An 8134-nucleotide genomic window follows, 5' to 3' on the forward strand; every position below is an offset into this window, starting at 1 on the left:
TCACATAGAGGTGATTGTGCTGCTCTATAGTAATGAACATTCATGAATATGCTAAGTCATCGTTATTGATACTAATCATTTTTTGATCTCAAAGCATATATGCATGGAATCTCTTTAAGGTCTCATCTATATGCCATTTCTAAACAACCCAATACCTTACTCTACTCTCTTTTTCAAGAATAAGACAAATAGATACGACCCATAACCTTTTTTTAAGCAAGCCATATACATTAAGCCTAAATTGTTAGTGTTGAACTAATCCACTACAATTAATCTCTTTCGAATCAACCAGAGATCGAAAGTAGGAATTAAGTTTGCAACCTGAACCCACAATTTAACCCCATGGTAATTAGCCCAAAGTCATGCATGAACAACAACAAAATAGAGCATAGCACAATACCCACTACATTAAATCAACACCCAACCCCATTTGAGCACCCCTAGATCTTGGGATTTTAGCCACCCATCACAAAAAATAAAGAAATTATACCTTCCATGAAAGCAACCATGGGTAACTTGAAATCAAGCAATTAAGAGTTAGCGCACTTTGGATTTAACTTCAATTTCTCAAATTCAAGCTTCAAATTGTGAAAGCCCCAAAAAGTAGAAACAATTTTTCTTTCAAAGGTAAAATATTCTCACTTCTCAAAACTCTCAAAACTCACTATGTGAACTCACTAATCGAACTCATCAATCTATGTAATCCCCTTACAATTTTTACCCTTTGGGATATTTATAGTTTCCCAAAATTTGACCCAAAAATCCACTTTATAACTGATTTGACGATGTTAGTGGGGTTCTCTAAGCCTGATCAGCGACTCGACCTTTGCTCCTCACATCTTCTTGTGATGATCTAGGCTTCAGGTGTTTGAACCTCAATTAGGGAAATTGGTTGAGTTAGCCTTTCACATTCGGTGAATCACCGAATACCACCTTAGTCCGCCATTCGAGCATTAAATCTCTGTCTTGCACACTGTCACTTTAGGCGATGTACATTAGGAGCACCGTTCTAACTCGACGTATCACCTTTCGTCTGGAGTTCGCTGATCCTCTTTGGTAGACACAAGTGCTATGCAATGTCAATTTGGGTGAGATCTTTCTCAGTTGGTGATCCACCCCTTAAGTTAGGCGATCAACAATGTTCACTTTGCACTTCTTTTGTATTTTCATCCATTCTTTCACACATCAGTCCTTGCCTTGTCCAATTGCCTTCATAGCTGCAAATAATCAACATTTTATTAGAAACGGACAAAGTTAGGCATTGAGGACACTAATTATTGAGATAAATAGACCTTAAATGAGTGCAAATCTACCACTCATCACTCTTAAATTAGTAAACTTTTTGTAAGTTTTTCTAAACCTGCTTGGTTCGAGTTTTTTTGGTAGCAAGACTATAGCCTGTTTGGATTAGCTTTTGATTACTAACATATAAGTCGAAAAGTCATAAGTTAGAAATTCTATGTTTTTTTGACTTATTTTTGGCTTAAAAGCAAGTGATTATAAATACCTTTTTATTTTATTCGAACGCGTCAAAAGTGTTTAAGAACTTTTTAAGCTCAAAAACGACTAAACTAAGCCAGTTCAAATAGGCTCTAAAAAGGCTTAAATATTCTCTTTTCTTCCATACTGAAATACTTTTTAAAAGAAATTTTTAAACAACAATAAACTCATTATTAAGAAATTATAACCAAATAGACATACTAAAATTGAAAACAAAACTAAAGAAAAATTAAATAGAAATGGCTCGCAATCCAAATTTTTACTTAATAAAGTGTTGGTTTGAATAGTTAAAATATGTAGTTTGTTTTTAATATTTAGTCATTTTATTAATTTTTTTTGGACTTATTTTAGCATAACTTAATATTTTTAAATTATGATCACTTTTATAATGACTTATTAATATGTAATATTTGTGTTATGTGAACTTTTTTATGTCATCACTTATCACATATTTTTGTTATCTCTTAAGAAACATTGTTGATAGTTGTGTCTTACTTATAAAATGTTTAAACCACAAGTTAATTATGTTTGTATGAAAACTTTATATGAAAATTTAAAGAAAACCAAAAAATTTGACGTTTAAAAATTGACTTTTATTGGTCTGATTTGATTTGGTTTAGTTTTGTTTGGTTGGATTTATAGATATATAAATTCGACACAAGTGATTTAATTTGGCGTTTGGAGAACCGGAAACAATTTGGTCCTTATACACCTCTAGACTAACAACTACATATTTTGTTGAATCCATGTTTCAGGTTATATTCTTTGTAATGATATTTCGCTATAGCAATTTAAATGATATATATATAAAAATGACATTTTAAAAAAGAGATTTAACTGTATAATTTATTGTGGACATTTATAATACAATAAGTATGAATTCATTTTTTTTTAACTCACGCTCTTGCATCTCTAAAACTAATATAAATTAAAAAGTTGACTAGGGATGGCAATGGGGAGGTGCGGAGTAGGGGCGGGGCAGGTTGAGCTTAACCCGCAATTTTTTAATGTGCCCCTCTCCCCCCCGCATAACTACTTATTTCATTTTAACCCGCCCCACATAATTTTTTAATATATTTTTTTCTAGTTAAGCTTGATACTAAAAAATATAATTCATAAAACAAATTCGTTTTTCATTAAGTTAAATTAATTTAATAGATAATAAATTAAAATTTTATTTTTAGAGGTCAATTGAGAAACATGTAAGAAATTGTATTATTTTTTATTGAACCATTTTCATTTACTATCTTAAATATTTTAGTCGGTTTAAAGAGATTATCTTAATATATAATTCTCTATCACTCTTATAACATGTAAAATGTTAAAATTAAGTTTAAATCCACAACCCGTCTCGCACCATGTTAGTTTTAAAAAAACCCACTTTAACCCTTCCCGCACAACCTTAACCCACCCTGCCCCGCCCCGCATTCATCCCACCCCATTGCCATCCCTAAGTTGACCTATTCCATTAAAAAGGAGATCAAGTCGTGAGAAGTTGTCAATACCTTTTAAGGGATTGATGACTTAATCTTCTTGCTATACTTTTCAAAGTTCGGATTTTATATTTATTTGTCTTTTTCAGTCTTCTTCCTCGTTCTATTTCTTATCTTGTTTCTAGTGTTTAAGTATTTGAAAAATTAATATTTCATTTATTTTATACTTGATAAATTTGAATCCCAATAATTTAAATTATCATCCATTTAAGTGTATATGCGCGCTCACAATATCAATGTATATATGTTGATATAAGATATACAATATTTATATACTATTACGATAGGTAACGATAATATAAACATAATATATACACATGTAAAATAATTGTGTCTACAATTTAGGAATATGTGTATCAAAATATATCTTCTATAAAATATAACTATGTTTTGTAATTATTTAAAACTATTGTTATAATATGTAATTATGAATAGAACATAATTACTTATATTACACAATTTAATTTTTGAAATTTTAATATCTCTTGATCGATCTAAATGAATTATATTTGTTTTTGTAAAGTTTGACTTCATTTTTTCTGTGTTGATAATTTTTCTTACACTCGTCTCTGTTTTCCCAACAATCAGTTAATTATCCAAATTCTTTTCCCTTGAGCGGTAAGATTTTAATATTTATAAATCTTTAATTATTGATTGATTTGTCAACAAAAAATAAGTTGAAACAGAAAAATTTGGAGGACCACGAGCCTCTCCATGGGCCGTGGGTTTTCACACAGGCCGTAGGGTGGGCCGTGGCTATGAAACATAGCAACCAGTGTCAAGTGATGAATCACAACAACCTTGACGGGCCGTTGTTCCACTAACGAACCATGGAATGTTTTGTCGACCTGCTCGTGGTTCTGACCCATCCAGCAGTGGTGGACCACGGAGCCCTCCACAGGCCGTGGATCCCCATATTGGCCGCAGGATGGTCCTTCGACCTGACCCAGTAGACCCCAACTCCAAGTTAAGAATTACGATGACCTTCACGACCCGTGGTCCGTCACACGGTCCATGAAGTGGACAGTGGCTGGGAGGTCCAAGAACCAGTAAGCATTGGCCACGAACCATGACCCACTTGACGGGACATCGTCCCTTCGATGGCCCGCCAATGGCCTCATTGTCGTCACTCGTCAACTTTTAAATCAGGGTCATTTTGGTATTTTCCCCTATGCATTGGGCATTTAAAGTACGTAATTTAATACCTAAACTACGTAGTTTTAGTCAGTTTAAGCGTAAAATCCTAGTCAAACATTACCCATAACCCTCATTCACCAAAAGTTAGAGTAAAAAGAAAACAAAGAGGCGCCAGTTTCCCAAAAACAATCAGAAGGTTTTCTTCAAGTTTTATCCCTGAAATCTAAGGATTTCTCCATTGATTTCGTCACCAGGTATGTGGGATTACACTAGTGGGCTCCTTTCATCCACTAGGTCACTAGAATTTACTCAGTTCCTTGATTCTACATAGCTTGTTTAGACCTAGGATTGGTAAAATCTTGGAAATTTGTTGTGATTTCAGTTGCTATCGAATCCACACTCCAAATATCATTTTTTCTTGGAAACGTTGAATAATTCCTTGTATGAAACTCAGAACCATAGTTTGTATAAATTCTCTTAGTTCACGAATTATACTTGCTAAGTCAGTTAAACAGAAAATCATGCTCCAGATTTGGAAAGTTACATACGTGCCCTCTTAGGAGTATAAGTCCCCTATGTTGGGAATCATATTTAGTAATCACGCCAGTCATGCTTTTATACCCCTGGCAAGGTATATTGGGGCCACTTGATAGGGCATATACCTCATACTCCACATTTAGCTTACGTGATTTATGTCGGTTAATAGTGGCTCCCACAGTAAGACTCTTAGTTCATTTGACCAGGTTTTCTGTATATACTTCAGCAATCATTATAGCATGTCATGTTCATGATTAGTACTTGGTCATTGCAGTCAGCTTAACTCTTGAGTTATGTTTCAACATTTACATTCTTGCTCAGTTGATGTCATTGCTCAATTATGCTTTGTACAACTTATTATCTATATCCTGCATGCTCAATACATTCCAAGTACTGATGCATAATGATGTGTAGGTTCAGGTAATCTGCTTCAAAATCACGTTTCGATCAATTTTTGGTCTACATTTTGTAGCTTCAGTGGTGAGTCCTCATACTTTGAGGACAACATACATGCTTTTCATTTTAGTCTTTATGTTCAGTTTTCAGCTTTGTTAGAGTTAGCCGGGGGGGGGGGGGGGATGTCCCAACAACTCAACTAAGTTTGAGGTTTTTCAGACATAGTAGTAGTTGCAACTTGAGTTGTTAAGTGGTGTTTCAGTCATCACTAGACTTTCATTATGTTTTACATATTCAAACTAGTTGAAGTTTTCCCCACTTTTAGTTATCCATTGTTTTAGATTCAGCATACTACATGTCGTTTTTAGTTATTGTCAATACGCTTGATATATGTGAGACACAAGGTTAGCTTGGGGTCACTCGTGATCCTAGGTCCCGGGTTATGTCAAGGAGGTAGATTCGGGGAGTGACAAACTTGGTATCAAAGAATTTGGTTCAAAAGTCCTTGGATGTATGAAAGCCGCACTAAGTACAGTCCATTTCATGAGTGTGAAGCGTGCCACACCTATAAGGGAGAGGCTACAAAGTGTTTTAAGAAAACTTTACTTTTCTTGCTATTCTTATCGTTCATGGGTATGATCCAACTTCTCGTTTATAATTAGTCATTATACATTTCAGATCATGCCTCCTCGTAGAGCTAACGTACAAAATGTTAATGCATGCAGTGCTAACTTAATTCCTCCAGTCCCGAATCATAAGGTTACGAATGCAGAATATCAGAATGCGATCCAGCTCTTGGCTCAAAGTGTGGCCAATTAGAATAATCAGCAGGTCTAGTTCCTACTAACACTAATGGTGGATTAGCTATAGTTAGGGTTTGAGACTTTGTTCGGATGAATCCACATGAGTTTCCAAGGCCGAAGGTTGGTGAAGACCCACAAAACTTCATTGATGAGGTTAAGAAAATCCTTGGAATAATGCAAGTGACTGGAACTGAGAGTGTTAAATTAGCATCCTACCAACTTAAGGATATGACTCATATCTAGTTCACTTAGTCGAAAGAAAACAGGGGTGCAAATGCATCTCCCATGACGTGGGATTGTTTTACTGGAGCTTTCCTAGATAGGTTCTTCCAAAGGGAATTGAGAGAAGCTAAGGCACAAGAGTTTATGAACTTGAATAAGGGTTCAATGTCGGTCCAAGAATACGGGCTGGAGTTTATCCAACTCTCAAGGTATGCTCCACACATGGTTGCCGATCGAAGGGCACAAATGACTAAGTTCATGTTTGAGGTATAAAATCTGGTGAAGAGCGAGTGCAGGAATGCTATGCTTCTAGGGGATATGGATATCTCCAGACTAATGACTCATGCTCAGCAGGTTGAGGGAGATAAGCTTAGGGAATTGGCTAAGGATAACAAGAAGGCCAGAACAGGAAATTATGAATATTCACAGCAAAACTCAAACAGTAGAAAATGCTCTCAATTTTAGTAGAGGTTTATAGTCCCAACACCCTCATCAGCTAGTTCTTCATCCCCCAAGTTTTGACAGGATTAGAATGGTAGGGCATTAAGCTCTTAGTCTCAGGGGAGTGCTTCAGGTAACGAGACTTTCCCAACTTGTCCAAAGTGTGGTAAGAACCATCCGGGTGAGTGTCTTGCAGGCAGGGAGGGTGCTTTGAGTGTGGTCATTCTTTCCATAAGTTGAAGGAATTCCCTTATTTCACACAGGGTCAAGAAGGTAACAACAATATGGCCCAGTCTACAGCTCCAACAACACCAGCAGGTCTCCCAACTCAGCAGGGTACTTTATCTGCTATAGGTGGCGGTCAGCGCCAGAACATGTTGTATGCTCCCCACGCTTACCAAGACCAGGAAGATTTTCCTGATGTTGTCACTGGTACGTTACGAGTCTTTCATTTAGATGCTTATGCATTGTTAAATCTAGGGGCTACACTATCTGTTGTAACTCCCTATATAATAGTCAACTTCGGTGTCAGTCCAGAAACTCTTCCAGAACCCTTCTATGTCTCTATTGCAGTTGGTGACCTAGTTATAGCTAAATGGGTATTCTGAAATTGCCTTGTCATAGTCTCTCAGAAAGTCACCTCAACAGATCTTGTAGAGTTAGAAATGGTAGATTTTGATATCATTCTAGGCATGGATTGGTTACATTCCTGTTATGCCTCAGTTTATTATAGAACTAGGATTGTTCAATTTCAGTTTCCAAACGAGCCAGTCTTAGAATGGAACAGTAGTAGCTCACTGCATATGGGTCAATTTATCTCTTACTTTAAGGATAGAAAAATAATTTCCAAAGGATATATATCATCTTATTCGAGTTAAGGATTCAATGTCCTAATCCCCAACTCTTGAGTCATTCCCGGTAGTAAATAAGCTTCCAAAAAGTGTTCATAGAAGATCTTCCCGGGGTTCCTCCCGAAAGGGAAATCGATCGCGAAATAGATCTCCTTCGAGATACCCAACATATTATGATTCCTCCTTACAAAATGGGTCCATCCAAGCTTAGGGAATCGAAAGAGCAGTTGAAAGACCTTCTAGATAAGGGGTTCATCAGACCCAATATCTCTCCGTTTGGTGCTCCAGTATTGTTCGTGAAAAAGAAAGATGGTTCTCTCAGAATGTGCATTGACTATCGGCAGTTGAACAAGGTCACAATCAAGAATATATATCCTATCCCTAGGATTGATGACTTGTTCGACCAACTTCAGGGTGCTAGTTGTTTCCCTAAGATAGACCTCAGATCCGGATATCCTTAGCTCAGAGTTAGATATAGTGACAATTTGATGACCACTTTCAGAAGTTGGTATGGTCATTATGAATATGTAGTTATGTCTTTTGGACTAAAAAATGCTCCTGCAACTTTCATAGACTTAATGAAAAGGGTGTTCAATTAGTATTTGGACTTGTTCGTCATCATCTTTATTGATGATATCGTCATCTATTCTCAGAGTGAGGAGGAGTATGCGACTCATCTGAGAGTTGTTCTGCAAATTCTCAAAGATCGCCAACAATTCCCTGAGTTAAGGAAATGTGAATTCTGGTTACAGTC

Source organism: Solanum verrucosum, unplaced genomic scaffold (assembly GCF_900185275.1).
Source record: "Solanum verrucosum unplaced genomic scaffold, falcon-dt-bn FXZP01000084.1, whole genome shotgun sequence".
Lineage (NCBI taxonomy): Eukaryota > Viridiplantae > Streptophyta > Magnoliopsida > Solanales > Solanaceae > Solanum > Solanum verrucosum.